A 23,177-nucleotide genomic window follows, 5' to 3' on the forward strand; every position below is an offset into this window, starting at 1 on the left:
CAGGCCGCCCTGCCGCGCGAGAAGGGCCGCTCCTCGGTCACCCGGAACCCGGTCGGGCCGGGTCTCGGACACGGGGGGGGGCCCAGCCAGCACCAGGGCCTTTTCGAGGGAGGGGTGGTGCCAGCCAGGTGATGCACTGCCATTCGGTTTCCCCCCCTCCACCGCTGGAGGGGGGGGGGGGGGTCGTGCCGGGTGAGCTTGGGTTCTGCCTCGACAGGGGATGGGGGCCGCCTCCGTCCCTCACGCGTCGGTCGGGCCTTCCTCGGGGGGGGGGAAGGGGCCCGCCGTAGTCCCGGTCCTCACCCAAGCGCCCCATGCAGCGTGCTTGCAGGAGGCGGGCCAAGGGCTTCGGGCTGGCACCGTCGGTCGCTCGGGCCACTCCGTCGTTAATGATCCTTCCGCAGGTTCACCTACAGAAACCTTGTTACGACTTTTACTTCCTCTAGATAGTCAAGTTTGATCGTCTTCTTGGCGCTCCGCCAGGGCCGTTGCCGACCCCTGGGGGGCCGATCCGAGGACCTCACTAAACCAGCCAATCGGTAGTAGCGACAGGCGGTGTGTACAAAGAGCAGGGACTTAATCAACGCGAGCTCATGACCTGCACTTACTGGGAATTCCTCGTTCATGGGAAATAATTGCAATCCCCAATCCCTATCACGAACGGGGTTCAGCGGGTTACCCGCACCTGTCGGCTAAGGGTAGACACGCTGATCCGTTCAGTGTAGTGCGCGTGCAGCCCCGGACATCTAAGGGCATCACAGACCTGTTATTGCTTGATCTCGTGTGGCTGAACGCCACTTGTCCCTCTAAGAAGTTGGACGCCGACCGATGGAGGTCGCGTAACTAGTTAGCATGGAGGAGTCTCGTTCGTTATCGGAATTAACCAGACAAATCGCTCCACCAACTAAGAACGGCCATGCACCACCACCCACAGAAATGAGCTAACAATCTGTCAATCCTTTCCGTGTCCGGGCCGGGTGAGGTTTCCCGCCGGCTCCACTCCTGGTGGTGCCCTTCCGTCAATTCCTTTAAGTTTCAGCTTTGCAACCATACTCCCCCAAAGACTTTGGTTTCCCGGAAGCTGCTTGGCGGGTCATGGGAATAACCCGCCAGATCGTTAGTCGGCATTGTTTATGGTCGGAACTACGACGGTATCTGATCGTCTTCGAACCTCCGACTTTCGTTCTTGATTCATGAAAACATTCTTGGCAAATGCTTTCGCTTTGGTTCGTCTTGCGCCGGTCCAAGAATTTCACCTCTAGCTGCACAATACGAATGCCCTCGGCCGTCCCTCTTGATCATGGCCCCAGTTCTGAAAACCAACAAAATAGAACCGGAGTCCTATTCCATTATTCCTAGCTGAAGTATTCAGGCGACCGGCCTGCTTTGAACACTCTAATTTCTTCAAAGTAAACGCTTCGGACCCCCAGGACACTCAGTCAAGAGCATCAAGGGGGCGCCGAGAGGCAGGGGCTGGGACAGGCGGTAGCTCGCCTCGCGGCGGACCACCAGCTCGATCCCCAGATCCAACTACGAGCTTTTTAACTGCAGCAACTTTAATATACGCTATTGGAGCTGGAATTACCGCGGCTGCTGGCACCAGACTTGCCCTACAATGGATCCTCGTTAAAGGATTTAAAGTGTACTCATTCCAATTACAGGGCCTCGAAAGAGTCCTGTATTGTTATTTTTCGTCACTACCTCTCCGAGTCGGGAGTGGGTAATTTGTGCGCCTGCTGCCTTCCTTGGCCGTGGTAGCCGTTTCTCAGGCTCCCTCTCCGGATTCGAACCCTGATTCCCCGTTACCCATGGTCACCATGGTAGGCACAGAAAGTACCATCGAAAGTTGATAGGGCAGACATCCGAACGTATCGTCGCCGTCACGGGGACGTGCGATCGGCCCGAGGTTATCTAGAGTCACCAAAGCGGCCAGGCGAGCCCGGATTGGTCTTGATCTGATAAATGCACGCATCCCGGGAGGTCAGCGCTCGTCGGCCTGTATTAGCTGTAGAATTACCACAGTTATCCAAATAAAAGATGGAGCGATCAAAGTAACCATAACTGATTTCATGAGCCAGTTTCACTGTACCGGCCGTGTGTACTTACACGTGCATGGCTTAATCTTTGAGACAAGCATATGCTACTAGCAGGATCAACCAGATAGCCGCACCTGCTGACGGGGTGGGTTCTGGGGGCCGCATGCCCATCTCCCCGACTGGAAAACCTTTGCGCACGCCTCCCTCTCGGGAGCCTGCTGGGGGAAGGAGCCCAACCGCCTGGGCGGGTAAGCTCGCTGGAGGGGTGGAGCGGTGCGGTCGCATGGGCACCGGCAGGCTCAGCCGTCTCCCCCGGGAGGGAGAGGTGGGCTGAGGCGCAGCCTGAGCGAGACGCAGAGGTGCCGGAGCCTGGCAGCGGCGACACCCCTCGGAACAATTGTTCCGAGCTGCTGTGGAAATGTTTCGGGGGCGGAGAGGGGTGACTGTGTAGTGCACGGGGCCTACAGAACTGCTGGGCAGCAGCATCCGAGGGCCTGACGCCACCCAACCCCTTCCGCTCCGGTCAGACCACTGGGGGACACGAGTTGCCGGGGCCACTCGGCCTTCGCTCTGCTGGGTAGGGTGAAGGGCCACCCGCCAGGTGGCAGGCCCTCGAGTCAGACAGTCCTTGCGGGGAGGAAGCTCCTTGCTTGAAACAACAGCAGAGGCTGGCCAAGCAGTCCATCCCTAAACGGACCGAGAGTGCCCAATCGGTCAGAGTACGGCCAAAGCATCCCCTGCCAGGCCGCCCTGCGTGGGGGAAATGCCAGCTCCACATCCCTGCCTGCTCCCGGGGCGAGCATGCTCAAAGGAAAGGACCATCGGGAAGGGGCTGGGAGGCAGGCGCAGACCCGGGCCCCTGGGGGCCCCGGTGGGCAGGCCTGGGTGCTGCCTTCCCCTGTTTCAGGATCACGGAGGTCTGACTGAGCAAACTCGGAGAAAAAGGACCATCGGGAAGGGGCTGAGAGGCAGGCGCAGACCAGGGCCCCTGGGGGCCCGGGTGCTGCCTTCCTCCGTCTCAGAATCGCCGGACCTCACGGAGGTCTGACCGAGCAAACTCTGAGAAAAAGGACCATTGGGAAGGGGCTGAGAGGCAGGTGCATACCCGGGCCCCTGGGGGCCCCGGCGGGCGGGCCCGGGTGCTGCCTTCCCCTGTTTCAGGATCGTCGGACCTCGTGGAGATCTGACCCAGCAAACTCGGAGAAAAAGGACCATCGGGAAGGGGCTGAGAGGCAGGTGCGTACCCGGGCCCCTGGGGGCCCCGGCGGGCAGGCCCAGGTGCTGCCTTCCCCTGTTTCCGAATCGCCGGACCTCATGGAGGTCTGACTGACCCTCTCCCTATTAATGCGGAGGAAAATTATCCCCCTTTCTTGTAATCCGTGCACACAAGGTGACAGAGGGGACCCAAAGCGCGAATGTACATGACCTCCTGGAGCCCTCGCTGGGATCGGGGAGGCAAATGAGCCCTCATCGGGACTTCCAGGCAAGCCCGGCCATCTGGTCGCCCCATTGGAAAGCATTGCGCGCAACCAGATGGCCGAGGGAATGGGCGCGACCAGATGGCCGAGTGGAAAGGTGCGACCAGATGGCCGAGGGGAAAGGTGCGACCAGATGGTCGGGCTTGAAAGGGAAGCCATCTGGTCGCTCTGTGCCCCAACGAAAGAGTGAGCGGGCGCCGGGGCATGTGGGACCGGAGGCCTAGGGCCCCAGCCATGGAGGCTGCAAGGTGAACCCGACGGGCCATCCGACCCGGGTCCCGCTGACACTTTGACAAGCAGGGGAGGCCTGCACGGGACCGACAAACCCCTGTCCTGGGCCCTTGGTGGAGCGGCAGGCCGGGGGACGGGGCCCAGGGCCGGAGCCCCTGACCCAGGGCTCGGCGGGGCCCCCGGACCCAGCCAAGGCTCTCAGGCCCGGAGGCGCAGGGGAAGCCTCCCCGGGCCCGCCGGACCCCGTCCCGGGCACACTGCCAAGCGGAGGGACCCAGGACGGAGCCTGGGGTGGGGAGGCCGCCCTCCCCGGGGCCCAGCTCCTGAACACAGCCAAGCAAGGGGAGGCTCCCCGGTCAAAACGGTACACCACCCCGGGCCTTTGGCAGTGCCGCAGGCCGGGGCCCAGGGCCGGAGCCCCTGACCTGGGACCCAGCGGGCCCCTGAACCCAGCCGGGACTCCCAAAGTCACAGGGGAAGCCTCCCTGGGCCCGCCAGACACCGTCCCGGGCACCCTGTCACGTGGCCGGACCCAGGACGGAGCCCGGGGTGGTGAGGCTAGCCTCCCCGGGGCCCTCCGGGGACCCGACCAAAGCTCCTGACCCCAACCAAGCAAGGGGAGGCTCCCCGGGCACAATTGAACCCCGTTCCGGGCCTTTGGCAGTGCCGCAGGCTGGGGGACGGGGCCAGGGCCGGAGCCCCGGACCCAGCGGGGCCCCTTGACCCAGCCAGGGCTCCCAGGCCCGGAGGCGCATTGGAAGCCTCCCCGGGCCCACTGGACCCCATCACGGGCACCCTGCCACGCGGCAGGACCCAGGACGGAGCCTGGGGTGGGGAGGCCACCCTCCCCGGGGCCCTCAGGGGCCACGGCCCGAGCTCCTGAACCCAGCCAAGCAAAAGGAGGCTCCCCAGGCACAACGGAACCCCGTCCTGGGCCTTTGGCAGTGCCGCAGGCCGGGGGACGGGGCCCAGGGCCGGAGCACCCGACCCGGGGCCCGGCGGGCCCCTGGACTCAGCCGGGGCTCCCAGGTCCGGAGGCGGAGGGGAAGCCTCCCCGGGCCCGCCGGACCCCGTCCCGGGCACCCTGCCACGCAGCAGGACCAAGGACAGAGCCCGGGGTGGGGAGGCCGCCCTACCTGGGGCCCTCATGTGCCCCGGCCGGAGCTCTTGAACCCAGACAAGCAAGGGGAGGCTCCCCGGGCACAACAGAACCCCATCCTGGGTCTTTGGCAGTGCTGCAGGCCGGGGGACGGGGCCCAAAGACGGAGCCCCCCGACCCAGGGCCCAGCGGGGCTCCTGGACCCAGCCGGGGCTCCCAGGCCCGGAGGCACAGGGGGAAGCCTCACCGGGCCTTCCGGACCCCCATCCCAGGCACCCTGCCACGTGGCAGGAACGAGGACGGAGCCCGTGGTGGTGAGGCTGCCCTCCCCGGGGCCCTCCGGGGACCCGTCCGGAGCTCCTGAACCCAGCCAAGCAAAGGAAGCTCCCCAGGCACAACGGAACCCCGTCCTGGGCCTTTGGCAGTGCGGGGCCCCTGGATCCAGCCTGGGCTCCCAGGTCCGGAGGCAGAGGGGAAGCCTCCCCGGGCCCGCCGGACCCTGTCCCGGGCTCTCTGCCACGCAACAGGACCAAGGACACAGCCCGGGGCGGGGAGGCCGCCCTGCCCGGGTACCTCAGGTACCCCGGCCGGAGACAAGCAAGGGGAGGCTCCCCGGGCACAACAGAACCCCATCCTGGGTCTTTGGCAGTGCTGCAGGCCGGGGGATGGGGCCCAGGGCCGGAGCCCCCCGACCCAGGGCCCGGCGGGCTCCTGGACCCAGCCGGGGCTACCAGGCCCGGAGGCACAGGGGGAAGCCTCCCCGGGCCCGCCGGACCCCCATCCCGGGTACCCCGCCACGCGGCAGGACCGAGGACGGAGTCCGGGGTGGAGAGGCCGCCCACCCCGGGGCCCTTGGGAGCGGCAAAACCCAACCGAGCTGGGGGAGGCCCCCCGTGCACGACAGAACCCCATCCCAGGCCTTTGGTGGGCCGGCAGGCCAGGTGACGGGGTCTGGGGCCGGAGCACACGACCTGGGGCCCGGTGGGGACTGCTAGGCCGAGAGGGGTCCCAGAGTATCCTGTCCCTAGTAATCCGGAGGAAGGGTACCCCCCTTTCTGGTAACCTGTGCGCACCGCAAGACGGAGGGGACCCTAGGCGCAGACGCGCCCGACCTCCTGGAGCCCTGGCTTGGATCGGGGATGCAAATGAGCCCTCATCGGCACTTCCAGGCCGGCCCAGCCATCTGGTTGCCCTTATTGGAGCGCTCTCAGGGCCCGGAAGCCCGGCGCAGAGGACTGCCCGGGGACTGATGAAGCTCGTCCCGGGCACTTTGCCAAGCCACGGGCCGGGGCAGGGAGCCCCGGACGCCTGGGAGGTGTTGTCCGTGCCCAGCCCATCTGGTCCCCGGAAGAGAACCGCCAGCCCGGGAGGGGTGTTCCTGGCATACCCTGCCCCTACTAATCCGAAAGAAGGCTACCCACTTTCTGGTAACCCGCGCACTCCGAGTGACGGAGGGGACCCTAGGCGCGAATGTGCCCAACCTCCTGGAGCCCTGGCTGGGATCCGGGAGGTAAATGAGCCCTCATCGGGACTTCCAGGCCGGCTCGTCCATCTGGTTGCACCATTGGAAAGCATTGCGTGCGACCAGATGGCCGAGGGAAAGGTGCGACCAGATGGCCGGGATCTGAAAGGACTCCTGTCTGCCCACCCAGAGCCTTCACGGTAGGGCTCCCACCAGCCCACGCAGGGCTCGGGGGGCTCCGCTTCCCGGGGGCTCGGGGACCCTGGCTGGGCCTCAGGCATGGGGAGGACCACCGGATCTCTCGGGCCTGGACACCCGGGGGAGGACTGCCCGGGAACTGTGGAGCCCGTCCCGGGCACTTTGCCACACCGTGGGCCGGAGGAGGGAGACCCCGGACGGAGGGGGAGGTGTTGTCCGGTAATAGCCCATCTGGTCCCCGGCACAGAACCGCCAGCCCCGGCCCAGCCATCTGGTCACCCCATTGGAAAGAATTGCACGCGACCAGATGGCCGAGGGGAGAGGTGCGACCAGATGGCCGGGACCGCCAACCTGCCTGCCCCGAGCCTTTGCGGGAGGGCTCCCGCCTGCCCTTGCAGGATTCGGGGGCTGCAGGGCTCCGGGGCTGCAGGGCTCGGGGGGCTCGGAGATCCCATGCTGGGGCTCAGGAATGGGGAGTCCCACAGGCGCTCCTGGGGCCCAGTCGCCCAGGGGAGGACTGCCTGGGACCCATGGAGCCTTGCAGATCTCCGGGGCTCTGCAACAGGGACCCTTGTCCCAGGCAGATGGACACTTGGCTGGCCGCAGGACGAGGGCTCCCAAACCCCAGGCCCTGACCGAAACCCAGGCCCCGGGGCCGGTCCCTGGTTCTCAACCCAGAGATCGGGGAGCCTGCCCAGGCATGAGGGACCCCTGTCCCGGGCACACGGACCCTCAGGACGTGCATTCGTTTTCCACACATTTTTTCCAAAATTCTGCTTAGTGGCGCCACGCCAACTACGCCCAGCCCTACTCCCAACCTCTTGATACCTCACTCCCCGGGGGGGCGGGGCGGGGCGGGTTTCACTACAACAGAGACCCTAGTGGCAATCTTATGGCTATGGTGATACAGATTATATTTTAACATAACGTTATATTGAAACACGCTGTTAATTAATAAGCATATTGGTTTGTCTTTGGTGCACCCTTACCTTCTATTGTTCCCCTTGGTTGCAACAGGAGAACTTTGGCAGGGCCTTGCCAATGTACCGTATCAGCAGTGATGTACTTTGCATTGTTTAACCCATTCCCCTTACCCCACGTTCTTTTTGTTTTGGATCTTTGTCCTTTGTATGTTCAATTTATATGAAATAAACAGATTTGAAATTTAAAAAAATTAAAAGTCATTATCCATCAGCAACCAACCTCAAGAGCTCTCTACATTCTCTGCAGATTTGACCACATCGCTCCCATCCTTCTGAAACAGCACAACTCTCCTTAGATTCCATGTCAGTACATTCTTCCATCTTACCCAATTTCCACCCGCCCTTTTTACTTTGTAGGGGCCATGAAATTTGGACAGACCACCTCACACCCCACCTTGTTTCACGCTCAGCCAATCACCAACCTCAATCAAATACTGCCTCTCTTATGTTCCAGTCATACTCTTAACCACTTGCATGTCATTTTCTCGCAACCATGAAGGAATCAACTTGGTTCTTGGTTGCCTGCCTCGCAAGAAAATCGAATTGTGTCTAACCCGTAGCAGAGTTTACAATCGTTCTGTGTGCCCACACCACCTCTTTGACAGCACTCTTTATGTCTAAAGTGGCTTTACCAGCCAGTTCAATGGAGTCTTTCACCAAACGATTCACCCTCTCAACGTGGCCACATTCTCATCCATGGCAATCATCCATTCATTCATGGATACACATCCTTGCAATGTTGTGTCCATCATGTCAGCCATCACTTCCTCAGAATCAAAACCGCATTCATCTGCAGTCTTGTCCGGTAACCTTGACAAGCAGTCCGCTACCTTGTTCCTCTACCCCAACAGATACTCCAGATCACAACCATAGTCCTGTAACTTCACAGCCAACCTCGCTGAATGTCCAGAACAATTGTTTGTGACATTTAATAGTGGCAAGTAATACTTACTGAGAGTAAATCTGCCACCTTAAATAAAAACACAGAAATAATTTGTAGCCCAGGCTGCAGCTAACGCTTCTCGCTCAGTGACTGAATTATTTTTTTCCGTCTTTCCATGCATTTGTGCAAGCACAGCTCCAACTCCAATTGCACTCGCACCTACTGTGATAATTGTTCTCAAGTCAAACTGGAATGGAGCTAAAATTCCAGCATGCAAAATGTAAATCTTCAGTTGATCGAAAGCTGCTTGTTGGGCCTTTCTACATTCATAAGTCTTTCCTTTCTTTGATAGCTTCCTCAGCAGATTTAATTGTATTCAAAGTCTTTCACAAAATTTGCTCACTACTCCATAAGCTCCATGAATGATTTCAGCTAGTCTTTATCATTAGAACTTGTGCGTTCACTATTGCACTGACTAAAATCATCTTGGGCCTTACTCCTTCACCTGTAATGAGGTACCAACGGTACCCTATCTCCTTCACCAGGAATTTGCATTTCTCCTTACGCAAAGTCATCCCCGCATCGGCAACTCGAGTCAAGACTTTGCGCAGTGCCGGGTAGTGGTCGGTGACATTTTCTCCAAAGACTAATATGTTGTCTTGGAAGAAGACCATATTCTTGATCCCACATAACAGGTTCGCCAACAGCCTCTGAAACACACTAGCTGCTGAGAGCCCAAACTGCAACCTGTTAAACTGGAAGAGACCTTCCGTGTTTGGAGTCCAGATGCAATTTCCCCTGGTGGTAGGTGCTCCTGAGATACAACTTTGAAAACTATTTTGCAGTTTAACAATTGGAAGATCAACTCGCTGATTTTTGGCACTGGGAAGCAATCCATAATGACAGCCTGATTAAGACCGAGTATGTCTACACAATCGTAGAGAGCCATCTGATTTCTTTGTCACGAAAACTTGTGACAACTATTGTGTTGCCTCTACTGGCTCTATCACCTGGTCTTTAATCATCTGATCAAGAATAGTTTTTACTTCAGCGCAGGCTGCCAAGGATACCTTTCTCATTGACTGTCTCGCTGGTACTGAGTCTTTCCTCAATACTATTTTGTGCTGGTAATCTTTAGCTTCACCTATTCTGCTCTCGAAAAACATTTTGAAGTCTTTAAGCAAGATGTCCAACTCCTCCTCACCGACCATCATTACCTGGATGGTCGTCCGTTAATACAATATATTGTGCAGATCATATTGGTGAAACCAACCCAATATCTGCAACTGCCGGCAGCTACATACACCTTTTCCTTCATGGTTCGGCCCTTGAATTCAATTTCTGCGGAGAAATATCCCATCACACCTGCCAGCTCCTTAATATCCTTTCAGGATCACATCTGATGTTTTTAACACTCGTCTTGACCACACGGTATTGAACAGTTGCTTCGGTATATTACTATACAGGAAGCCCGAATCCACCATCAAGACAACCAGTTTGTCATTAATTCTGAAATCTGTATCAAAATGGCTGACGGCACTTACAAAGCCTGGATAATCGACTCTGGGTTTGTAGAAGTGTCCTGCTCATGCAGGGGCACCCTCACACTTATGACCCAGCACCCTGCCTTCAGGATTGAAAGGCCTGACTTAGGGGTGTCTTATAGGTTTTAAGCGTAGTGATCTCAGATATAAGGAAACTTATATCTGTCATACGTGGTGCTAGCAGCAGCTTACACAGGCTGCAATGGCAGGCCTGTAGTCACAGTTTGAGTTGTCTTTCACGGGTGACACAATACATGCTGCAGCCCATGGGAAACCCCTGATGTACCTATGCCCTGGGCACCTTGGTACCATATACTAGGAACTTATAGGGGTACACCAGTAGTGAATTGTGGAGGTACAGAAGTACTTACCATGACAAAGTTAGGGAGAAAGCACAGTGACTGGGGTCCTGATTAGTAGGATCCCAGTCAGACTAGTCAAAAAAACATACTGACACCAGCAAGAAGTGGGGGTAACCATGAAAGCAGATCCTGTTTTCCTACAGTGCCGCTCTATGCAATTTATTCATTCCTTAATTGCTTTTTTCACTTTAATAGCCTCTTCAAAAGCCTGTTCCCTGTGGCTGCGAATCTTACTTATAACCTTTTTTTCCAGACTTTCGGGAGACGCGCCGATCAATGCGCTTGTCCCCTCAACGCTCTGCTGCTTCACCGCGCGCTGGCACGGGACCATGCGCTGCTGGTGGAGCACGCATCCTTCTTTATCTTCTGCGCGCTCTGCTCACATGGCTGTGTGACGCAGCTTCCCAGAGTGCAGCGGTGCCTGCTGTGATGAATTTGGGCCTCTATCTAAACTTCAATTCAACATTTTCTTAAAACATGCTGAGACTCAAACTTGTCCCTTTTTCCCCTGACTTCTTGGCTAAGCCGTTGCAGGTGGCAGCGCGCAGCAGCACTTACTATAACTGGAAACACACCTTTCAGGATTCTGTCAAAGCGCAGGGTAACAGCCTCACCGGGATGACACATGCTGTTCACTCTTTTATTCGTATCTCAACCAAGTCACGTGTCTGGTGCATACCAGCCTCGTCGCCAGAAAAAGTGTAATTAGGATACAACACTTTAGGATCTTCTTCTTTAGTTTGATAGGAGAATAGCCTGTGCCTGCAACACCAGACACCTTTACAATGCTTTTCTCAACTGCCCGAGAACCCCTTGACCTCGCCGCACAGAACCCCTGTATATCACCCATTACATCTACAAAATTCCATTCTAGATGAAAATCCTCATTATGACTGACACCTTCTTGAAGAATTAAAAAAATAAGGAGGCACTGTTATATAGGGGCAGGTCATTCCAGGCTTTAGGAGAGAGGTAGGAAAGAGAACTTTGCTTACTTCTTTCTCTGTCTCTTCTTTTACCTGTTTGTTTACACTCTGTTATACCCCTTTTCTCATTTGGTCCTTGGATAAAAGATAAAAAAATGATTTAAAGAGCATTACCATTTAACTGCACAAAAGCTCCTTCTAAAAAATGCCAGAATCCAGTGCTCAAAACAATTTTAAAAGAAAAGAGCTACTATAGTGACATGCCTACCAATTAATACATCCAAAATACATGCACACGTTCATAGCAAATAACGCTGGTTAATAGATCGCTAAAGTGAAAATCATTATCAGGGGAGGGAGGTTAATACCCAAACTGGCAACTCTAACCAAACCACAGAACTATTGTGCACAGTAGGTCTGGAAGCTCGGCATCAGAAGCATTCCATGCCACAAAAGACAGGCTGCTGGCCAACACCATTGTGGCATATATCAACCTAGAGAAATCCCTCAAGACAGCAGTGGATATCAGCCAAGAACGCTAAGTACCATGCTGTTAAAAGTTGATGAGGAAGGATACTAGTCGATACCAGTCATCCATTAACCAAACCTGAACAAACGTTTTCTTTAACTGAATGAGAGACAATCGCCATCATTTTGTTGCACTTTTTGCTGAAGACCTAGCAGTGGAGTCCAGTTTGAGCAAGCATAGGAAAGCTCATGGAAAGAGTCTTGACATCTTTTTAAAGGAAAGAAAAATCTGGTGCAAGCACACCTATGTGTAAAGATACACATTTAGAGTGGTAACCAATCATAAGATTAAGAAATTGATCGAACACTTCTCTCAATGCGCCCTCCACGCACATCAAAAAGTCAGACTTCTGTCCTGGTCCTTACAATCCAGTGATCTACCTGTTCCAGTATACATGAGGCCAACCACACCAGGCACAATGCTTTGGAATCTGCAGAACTGAGGCAGATTTAAAACCAAGAGTGGATAATATGATTGGAAATCCATAAATGTGCCAGAGAATACGGACCACCCAGTCAGAAGAGCTGATACAATTGGACACAAGTCTCATCATAACAAATGATGGAAGAACCTACTGGAGGAACAAAAAAAAATAATAATAATCTCTCAGGGATCCTGGACATAACACATCAGTGACATGGTGACGGCTACTAATGAAGATCAAGAAAGCAACAGGAAAGTTTCACTTCTCAAGAAATTCAAGAGTACCTTCCAAAAAGGTCGAGTAACAATGCCTCGTGACTCTTGAAGAGGTCTTAAAGAGGACAATGCAAAACAGCTACAGTTACGATTACAAAGACTGCCCTCCCCCACCCTCCATTCAGCATTTCAGCAACATACTGAAAAAAAATTATACGCCCAATGAGACCTCCCTCCAACAAACAACACTGTGAGAAACAGCATGGTGCCGGGTGATAATTCCATCTGAAGTCACACCCGAGACCATTGCTAAACTGGCTCACTATGTTCTCAGATGCCCCCTTTAAGAGACTCTGGTGCTAACCCGATATGCTGCTACAATGTCTGGGAGAAGTCCCTAAATACTTTTTCTTCTTCGATTTCATGATGCATCAATAGAACCAGCCTTTATGTATCCTTTGCAATAATGCAAAAAGACTGAAGTTCCAGCCTTGTGCAGATTAAAAATACATATGCTGGGAAAATCATTTCTTTTTAAATTCCAAACCCAGAGCCTTTCTTATTGCTGCGAAACTACACTCAAAGCAAGTGCAAGAGATACGTCCAAAATTGATCTCTTTATAAGGATTTGGCTATTACAGGGTGCCTACTCCTGTATGAAACATTTTTTCCATCAATTTAAACATTTACCAGCCACCATAACTGCATTTTCTTTCATTGTCAGTTTTAGCCACAAAGAAAAAGGAATCCTACAATTCTAAAAACCCTCATGCTTTCTACTGACAAATTGATAGACTAATAAAGGCGGTGATAAGAAGTAACAAGCATTGGCATAGCCAATAGGTCTCGCCTTTGAGGCCTTATAAGTGTTTAGACAGAGCTATTGGCTTTGTTAACGTTTTTAATATATGTTGTAGAGCATTGTGAATGTTGTGCAGCATTTTTAGTGTTATAACCATTTTTTTTCACCTTCTATATAACCTAGAAAACAATATATACAACTAAAGTACCCTAATAAAAACCAAAATTAAACACCAAAAATGTGTTCTAGTTTTTTTGTCTTTTATGTTTTAAAAAAAAAAAAAAAAAAAAAAAGGCATTGTTATTTGCAATGTCAATATCTGAAACTCGCGTAAATGCATCGGCCAGCACGGACCCCAGCTTTCTCACATGCTGCAAAACTGAGCTGCAGCGTCTGAGGGCAGTGCTGCTCCCTGAAAGAGGCGTGCTAAGCCTCCAGCCTGGCTGGCAGGGGGAGGGGTCCTCTCAATTGGGAAACGCATGAATACTTGTGCGGAAGCGCCGTGGACCCCGGATCTAACTGCCGGTGGCCCAGCCGTGCTCTGCAGTTCCACAGCCTTACATTTGTTTAGCAACAAAATGTATTGTGTAGAGATTGGCCTTCCATAGCACTGTGCAGAGATCAGACACCCCAATCCTAACACATCTCTCAGAAAGAATGAATAAATACGTCACAAGAACATGAAGAGAGCATCGTCAAATACCACCTCCTGATAATTAGGCAGTTTTTTTATAGCTCCATGTTTACCTTACGATCCCCACGGAGTTCTTATGACAATTTCACAGAATCCATAATAAATTAAGCAAAGCACTCCCTGGTTCGCAGAAGTGTTACCGCGTGTCTCTTGATTGCTCTACTGCGTGTTTACGGTATATAAACATGTACGCTCGTTAGAGGTACCGTCGCCCAAAGTGTTAAAGTGGGCTCGGCCTTTGGCTATAAGAAGCCGGCAGGACACTGGGATCGGAAAGGGGAAAACTACAGCAGGCTGCGCCCCTCAGACTCGCCGAACGTGTGTTTTTTCACCTTGTTACGCACCCCTGCGCTGATTACAAGGAAGATAGTCCGTATTTATTTAGCCCGGTTTTAAATCATGCCGAATGATTTCCCAAGGGGGCCCTGAAAGGGGGAGAGGAAAAAAAACTAAATGGAATGGCTGTTTAATGTGGGACTGACTACAGTGCGGCAAGCTGGCAAGGCACTCCGGGGGTCCCCGTAACACCCTCAAAATGTGCGATCGGCAGCCTAGAACCACCAGTGCGTCTGAACCCTGCGCGAACCTTTCCCAAAAACTCAGAAAGGGAAAATGTGAAAACATGTTACACATTTTTACAGACTAACCATGCACGATCCTGTTCGTGATGCAGAGTGGCAATAAAGCATGTGTATTCAACCACCGGCGGTGTGATCAATCAAAGCCAAATGAAAGGTTAGGAGGATAGGAGCAGAAAAAGCAAATAGGTGAGAAAGCGCAATGTAGAGCACTCGTGCTAGCTTGCCAACAGCGGCGCACCGCCATGCTAATTTAAAAAAAAGATGGTCGGCGCACCGCTGCTGGCTCCCGCAAGGTGGATGCCACCACAAGCACGAGTGTGCTTGAAAAGGAGATGACCGATTTCTAAAAGTCATCTCCTAGAGCAGCGCAGGCACACTCCCTAGGCGAGACCTAAAAATGATATGTACAAAAAGGCAAAATTGAGATTCAGCACAGACAGTAAGGAAGATACACTTAAGAGAGTTCTCTAGATGTAGCTTTTATGCAGTAACGAGGTAGGGATTCACATGACTATCATTACATAGGCACTGGGTTAGGGAGTGGTGTTAAAGTAACTGCACTCAAGCTCACTTTTTCACAATCTCACATGAGAACACTGTTCCTAATGTGATCTCTATAGGTTCATAACAGTGGAATTGATCGGAACTCCTTACAAAGGCGCAAGGATGGGATCTGTCTTACTGATGTAAGTAAAGCATTCTACCTTATAGGGGTGTTACTTGAGAAAGTTCCAGTGCGAGTATTTATTTATTATTATTTTTTTTTTAATCAGGGAACTATGAGAATGAGGTTTCCTTTACATTTTGGTTTCTTTTAGCAGCTTGAGATGATCAGTAGTTTGGTGAGGTGTGTAGAAGAGTTGGAGGGGGCAGCCTTGTAAGTAAGGAATGCTGTTTTAAAGGAGTCTCTTCCTCCCCAGGGTAACCACCTAAACAAAGTGAGCAGTAAATGTGATATGGTCAAATGTATACTTGCCAGTGACCAAATGTGTGCAGCTTGTATAACTGCTTTTAGGGTGCTATCACTTTGTTTGCCGTAGTTACTTTAGAATCAACTTCCGTAATTGATACACGAGAGTGCCAGGGATTAGACTACTGCATTAAGGTCATCTTTAGTGATTAAAGACTTGCAACATTCAAGAAGTTTTCACCGGAAAAGTGCATTTAGATACATTTTTAACATGGGCCTCAAAGTTGAGGGTTTGGGTCAAGTATAATGCCTAATGATTTGGCAGATTCGATTTTTTTGAGGTTGAAGCCAATTTCATGTAGGATAATTAGCCAGCTATTATTGGTTCGTTGGTGTAAGGGAGAGGAATAATGTATTGATATCACTTAGTCTTAAGTGTCTGCCCTTCAAATAGAGAGAGCTATATTTTGGAGAGGCAGTTCGTCAGGATGTCAGGTTTTAGGTCTTTCACGATCCTCATAGATGGTTGTGTGTTGGAAGCATATTGTATGAAACGGATGCCACAAATCTTTTTGAGATTGACCAACAACTCAATGTAGCCACTGAACAGCAGGTGGAGGTGCAGACCATTAAGTATTCTGCAGTTTAGTTGGGTGCTACTTGAGGGGAGGTGGTTTAATCCGATCACAAAAATAGACGTTTCCTTGACATTGGAGATCATGGAAAAATAGGATTATTGGAGGGGACCTTTAGTTCAATATTTGTGATTTTATTTTTAAAAGAAGTAGCAAGTCCCTTGCATCTTTACTCTGCCCCACAGATTTGTTTTTGTGAATGTGCAGAATTCTATTGGGAGTTTGAACAATGTTGTGGATCTATTCTTGATTAGGGCAATGTGTAATCTAAAGAACTTTACTTTGGCTCTGAGGACAATTCTCTTGGAGTTGTGTTCTTTTGGCAGGAGTTGAGAACATGTGGTGCGGTTTTCCTGCATATTTTCCCAAATAAGAAGACTTTTCTTGTTCATTGGAGTATCAGTTGGAGGTCTTCTTAGTTTTTTTTACTTTTCCAAATTATGAGGTGTCACTGCGTTTCAGATGTTGGGTGTGCTCTTGTAATAATATTATAGTAGATTCATTAAAGGGGTTTGGTGCTTCTGGAGAGTTACAGTTTAAATTGTCTGCTGTTAGCACGTTTTTATTTCGGAGATTTCTGGTCCAAGTCATTCCTCTTAGATGTTGCTTGTTAGGCATAATACCTTGAATGGAGATGACCAAAGAGATTAGGAAGTGGTTGGACCAATCAATATGTTTTGGACAACCAAGCGTTAAGGTATTTTTCTGGAAATAATAAAGTTCAAGATGACTCTTTTCTTGAGGTGTGGGAAAAGGTTTTTAGTTTTGTGAGAGGTTATGTATGTTCAAAAAGAGAAATTTGATGTGGCTGAGTTGTATGAGAGGTTTCACCGAGGATATTATTGAGTGGGCAGATTAGGAGTCAGTTCATCAGATAGTCTATACAATTTTCAACTCATTTCTAGGTTTTCCCAGGTGGGAGGTGCAGGAGGGATGTTGAATATAGTGAGGGCAGTGGTGTTGGGTCTGGCATCAATTTGAAGGCACTGAAAGGAATGGTATGTGGAGTTGCTTAGGATGAATCATGCTGAAAGCCACTTCCACACCCTATTTGGTCTAACTGTAATAGGTAATACAAATCTAGGACAAGAAAGACCAGGAGCGGTAGAGATGCACGGGACAGCCTTGTCTCAGCAATGAATAGGTCTAACTGGTCACTGTGAATAACATGGGCTAACTCATACTCTTTCACTACAGCCAATAAGCAGCGAAGAACAGCACATTTTAAGTAAATTAGGTTGCCTGATTTTCAAATTTGGGAAGCTGTTGGAATTCGCAATTTTACTGGAGTGATGAAAGAGTGTTTGAAAGATAAAAGTGTTTTCCGTTCCCATGTTCGTCACATTAGAGATGGGATATTCTAGGAGAGATTAGGGCTCCAAAAGTGATTTAAATTAGAGGTCTTGGTATCAGGTGTCATTCGTGTTGGATTGATTAAGGGGGTTATCAGCAGTTCTAATTCTTGATGTTTTTCTTTGTGTTATTGCAAGTCAGTGCAATTTTGATCACATAGTTTAAGTGATAAAGCAGTGCTGCTAGCATTCATGGTGATCTGTTAGAGGTATGTGTTTTAATACAGGGGACTAATATCTTGTCTTAGGGTTCCAAGCTCTTCAGGGGAACACTTGTTAGTTCTGCTAGGTAGTTCTTGCTGTTATGCTGTAGATTGGTCAAAATGAATACACGGGTTCGGTAGCAATTATAATAGGGTGGAGAATCTGTTGGAACTATTTACTTATTTACTACTGAGATACTAATTGACATGATGGAAATAAACTGGTTTGTCTTGATTTGGGTAGGGTCTGGGGTAGCTGCAAATTAAAGAAGTAGTGGTTTGTTATTTGAGGTATCAAATTTTTCATTGTTTGCTTGTGTAGCTAAAAAACGATGTGATGTGCTGTGTAGTGGACTGATGATACATTGGAAAGGGAGGAAAGCATGGTTACAGGAGGATGATCTGAATTTGGTGGAACCTTCCTGACAAAGCACTCTGCACAGGCAACAAGAACATCACGTGTTTCTGCCATGTCATCAAGGTACAGCTTCAGTCTCAATGAACAGTGGGCAAGTGGTCTAAGTATCAACATGTCCACCACACTTAGGAAAAGTCACCCAAGAACACACCTGATAACCAATACTTTCTGGAATCCATCTCTATAATTTTTTATGCATCTGTGCCATAACAGAAAGGGACTAAACTTCTACAAATCAATCATATCCTTAATCAAAAGGAGCAGTTTTTTGCCCGAACCAGTAGCTATTTTCTCTACCAAAGGAAAAAGGCTGCAGCTTGCAGTGTGATCAGTCTATGTTTTTCAGACAAACAAACCATCGATAAAGAGGTGCCAACCCCCAGTATCTCCAAAGAAATCTAGTCACACCAAACTGGAGAGGGATGATCATCTATTAAAGCCATCACCTTTTTTAAGAGTAAGCCGAAGGCAATCAAATCATAGGGTATCCAAAGAAAGGGCATGAGAAAACAGGGATACCTCATTAGGGACTTGACAGGCCAAAGGCCAGGACACCTGCTCCAAAAATCTCCTCAAAATATGCTAAACAAACACCACTCAAACAAATTAACCATGGTTTAGGGAGGGGGGTGGTGGGACTTCCCAAAAGGAGAAGCTGTATCCCTATTAGCCTATATTGCTCGTATGAAGTCCTTCATGTTTTTACGTACTGTATTGTCATATGAAAGCCATGATGAATAAAAAGAACTTTGAAAATAAAAATGAACCCTGTCCTCTCCTGCAACCTCAAGCAATTTGCACCCACAACATAACACCAACAATAACCTAATTCACCTCCCACTCACAAAATACAACCTACCAACAGAAAAAACACTACCTCATCCTTATCAATACTCAAGTCACTCTCTATACCACAGACAAAGTTGCCAGAACTAACTTGGTCTGACCAATTTCTACAATCTACAATTTTGATCAATATCCAAATTAATAAAAACCTTAGTCTGACATTTACCATAAATTCTTTTAAATGTGAACAAATTAGTTACGAAAACTACAAAACCAAAACAGGTACAAAAATGGAAAAGTAAATGAAAAATCAGGATCACAGAATTTTGTTACCTTTTTTCATTCTATCTTGGACTCTTTGGTTCGCAAATTGTTGTTGAAATTTACCTCTTGGTTTCTGTGCTTTGTACTTTAAAACTGTAGTTTTCTTTCTGCCCGTGACTGTTTAAATTGCTCTCCTAGTTTCCCCCCATACTGTGCTGAGGCCTGTTGAAGGCAATCCAGCTCCACCTCCTTTTTTGTTTTAACAAGGTTAAAAGGCAAAATACTCCTCTGAGGCTAACCAGAGTGTGTTTAAGAGACAGCTTAATCTGATTTTAGGGATTAAACTCTGATTGGAAAGTGTATGTGGCACTCATTTTTGGGTAGAAGAGTGATTTGTTTAAGTGCGCAAAAAACAGTATTTTAGTGGCTTTAGATTTTGGTCTTACCTACAGATTTGAACAGAAACTACAGAGTGTGAATTGAGCCTGTCTCTCTGCATGGAGATTCTGACTTCGGGAGCAGCACCCTGCCCCTGCCCATAATCCTGTGCTTGATGACTGGTCCTCTAGCTCCAAAGCAACCCTGAGCCCTCCTCTCACACCTGCAAGGCCCCTTAAAGTTTGTGGAGGGAACCACAAGACAGCCACCTCCGTTTTGTAGCTCCTGCTTCTCTGTGCCCCAACAGTTCAGTGAGCAAAAGACAAAGAATGTGGTAAGGACCCAGACTTTGCGCTGTGTATTCTTGAAACCTTTGAAGTGCTTTTTTTCATCTACCTGTGAAATCCTGTGCTATGTACTTAAAAATGAACAGGTGTTTTTCTTCTCATGAGTTTTTAAATTTACCTCTTGGTTTCTGTGCTTTGTACTTTAAAACTGCAGTGTTTTTTTCTGCCCATGACTTAACATTTCTCTCCTAAATTTCCCCTATACTGTGCTAAGGCCTGTTAAAAACAATCTACTTCCACCACTTCCTTTTTTGTTTTAACAAGGTGAAAAGGCAAAATATACCTCAAAGGCTTAGCAAAGTATGCTTAAAAGATCCCTTAATCTGCTTTGAGTGTTTAAACTGTGAGATTCTGACTTCAGGAGCAGCTCCCTGACCAACAGCCTGTGCTTAAGGTCACAAGCTCTTATACAAGTTTTCCTATTGGTTGGTAAATCTGTTTTCCAATTGTTTCCTATGTCTAAGGTTTCTATTGGACTTAGGGCTGAGGTTTAGAGTTCTGACTGGCTGATAGGTATGGGGTTCTGGCTGGTTTCTAGGTCTAGGGTTTCTATTGGACTTAGGGTTCAGCTTTTGATTAGTTGCTACGGCTGTGATTGGTTGAAAAGGCCTGGTCTCCTATTGGTGCTAGTGCTTAGGGCTAGGGTTCTAATTGGTTAGGGCTAGGATTCCAATTGGCCAAAGGTCACCTGACCTAGAACTGTTTACCCTTAGGGCTCAGGGGATCTCAGTGGATATGCCAAGGGCAGTTGCCTGTTTGGGACAGGTCAGGCCCAGGGCCAGAAATGCTGGCCTTTTTTCCATTCATCAGCAACCACCTTAAGTCATTCACATCCACAAACACAGTAAAACTCTCTCAGCAAATGCACACTACTTACTTACCACAAACAAACCATATTCACATTATAATGTCTCAACAAGCACTACAAACCGCACAAACCACACCTATACACCCTTCTACCCCAAATACCACACAATGGCGCCTTCATTCTTACAGAAAACACCACTCTGTCCTTTACCACTAACAAATCTACACATCACCAACACAACACAAAGCCACATTATACATAACTTTAATCCACCCAGACACACACTCCCTGTTAATACAAAACACTAGATCTACCCTCTACTTACTCCTAAGAGACCCCTATCTATCACCACCAAACCTATACTCTGTCATCCATCATATTCCACCAACACCTTCCTCTGCTTTTTACCAAAACCACACAACCAAATACACATTACCTCTTACAGCAATCAAACCTAACACACTTATAACTCTTGGCCGTCTCCTCTCACACATCACATACACTTTTTTCCAAAACACATCACCACCCCGTTTACCATTCAACTTCCACTCACCAACAGTCCTCTACATACAAATCCTTCTCAGAAAACCACTATACCAGTATCTCCTCTCACTACTCCACAAAAACAAAACATAACACACACACCAGAACAACAAAACCTCACACACAATTTTAAAATACATTCTGTAGCAACTTAGAAACATGCACCAACCCTCACAACTACACAAATAATACACATCCTAAACCATCTTCACTTCTACATTCTCTCTCTTCACCAACACCTACCAAAAAAACTCCAACACAACTCTCATTCACCCGCCGCTCATCCATTGCACAATTAAGAGCCTTAGCCTTACAGACCCACATGCTCCACCACCACCGCTAACCCATACACCTTCCACCCTAAACAGAAGCAAACAAAATAGAAAAACATGGCACTCTTCACAACTTCGAATATCCATGTCTATTACACAACAAGGCTACTTGACAAAACAACACAGCTCACGACTCACTCTCAACCACCATCTCCACCACCTACACATGAAGACCCAACAAAGTGCCTTCTAAGCCTACTGGATGAGGAATAAGATATAGAAAAACAACACTATTGCTATCCTCATACAGTTGATGCCAGCCCACCTGCTACAAGTTCAAAACATACTGCTCACTCTTCTAGTCAACAAAGTCACACCACCACCAAAACACATAAAACACTACAAAACCAACACACCTAAGACCACCTAATATGCATCCACCTATAGACCGTGGAACAAACGCAATTTTGAATACTTAGAAACACAACTAACATCCAACACAGATCTAGACACAATAAATTCCAGTCAAAAACTTTCAGTGGCCACAGGAAGCTTTGATATCAGAATACCACTAACAACAACAAAACAGGACAAAAGAAAACAAGCACCTTGGACAAATGCAGAACAAAAAAAGATCAAGCAACAAATTAAAAAACTGCAACTCAAAACAACCCACAATCAAGACAAACTTCGCCTACTCAAACTTTACAGAATATACAAGTCAAAAATCAAAACAGAAAAAAATGTACTAGTCAGACAGAATTCAAAATGTGCAAATAAAGAATTTTATAAAATTCTCAACACATTTCATAAATCTAAATGCACAGAAGGAACTCATACCATTACCCAAGAATTCACTGACAAACTGGCAAATCAGTACACAACCAAAGCAAACACGTTGGACTCCAATTTAAAAAAGGAAATCACAGGCACCAACCCATTTTCAGAAATCCCTCTAACTGTAGGCTAACCCAGCCTCTGTATTCCTTCAAACAAATATCACAACATGAATTTATGGATCTGGTCAAAGCAAGCAAGCCTGCCGGCTGCCCTTCTGATCCTTGCCCACCTCAAATCTTCAAGAACATTCTTTTAACTACCTCTGCTGCCACACCAGTAAGAAGTATCATCAATAATTCCTTAACTACAGGAATCTTTCGAGAAGACCTAAAAAAGGAATACATATGCCCATTATTAAATAAAACTAACCTGGACCTGCATGACCCCGACAACTACAGACCAATTACAAAGGGACCTTTCTTGGGCAAACTAATAGAAATAGCAGTATTCGCCCAGATGTCACAATTCATTGAAGAAAACTCCATATTTTCAGACTACCAAACAGGACTCCGCCCAGGAGGAGGCACAGAATCTGCCCTCATTGCCATCTGGCATGACCTTAAAACACAGTAGACCAGAATGGAGTTGCTGAACTACTTCTCTTGGATCTCGCAGATGCCTTCGACACAGTTGACCATGACACCCTAATACAGAGACTCTGCAAAGCCTGCATAGAGGGGACTGCTCTGAACTAGATAACATCCTATCTTCAAAACAGAACAAATGTTATTCATTCCCCCCCTTTTTTATCCAAACCGTACTTTAAAAAAGCAGGGGGGCAATCAAGGCTCTATCATCTCACCCATGCCTTTCAATATCTACATGAAGTCATTACCAGCAGTGATCAATGAATTTCAGCTCACATGCTATAACTTGGCAGATGACACACAAATAGTCCTTAAACTGGAAATCCCCAATGTCAAACTCACAAATCTTAACCCCTTCCCTGCTCATGACGGAACCACTCCGTCATG

At 49.3% G+C, this 23,177-nt stretch overlaps 1 protein-coding gene and 1 pseudogene across 1 annotated transcript in view; both read right to left on the reverse strand.

Annotated features, from left to right (window-relative positions):
* Nucleotides 1-23,177, reverse strand: part of OCIAD1 (OCIA domain containing 1) — a 241,657-nt gene that overhangs the window by 211,430 nt on the left and 7,050 nt on the right. The gene's annotated exons all lie outside the window — the stretch shown is intronic.
* LOC146862814 (18S ribosomal RNA) lies at nucleotides 388-2,163 on the reverse strand (annotated as a pseudogene).

The sequence above is a fragment of the Triturus cristatus genome, chromosome 2_2 (genome assembly GCF_964204655.1).
Source record: "Triturus cristatus chromosome 2_2, aTriCri1.1, whole genome shotgun sequence".
NCBI lineage: Eukaryota > Metazoa > Chordata > Amphibia > Caudata > Salamandridae > Triturus > Triturus cristatus.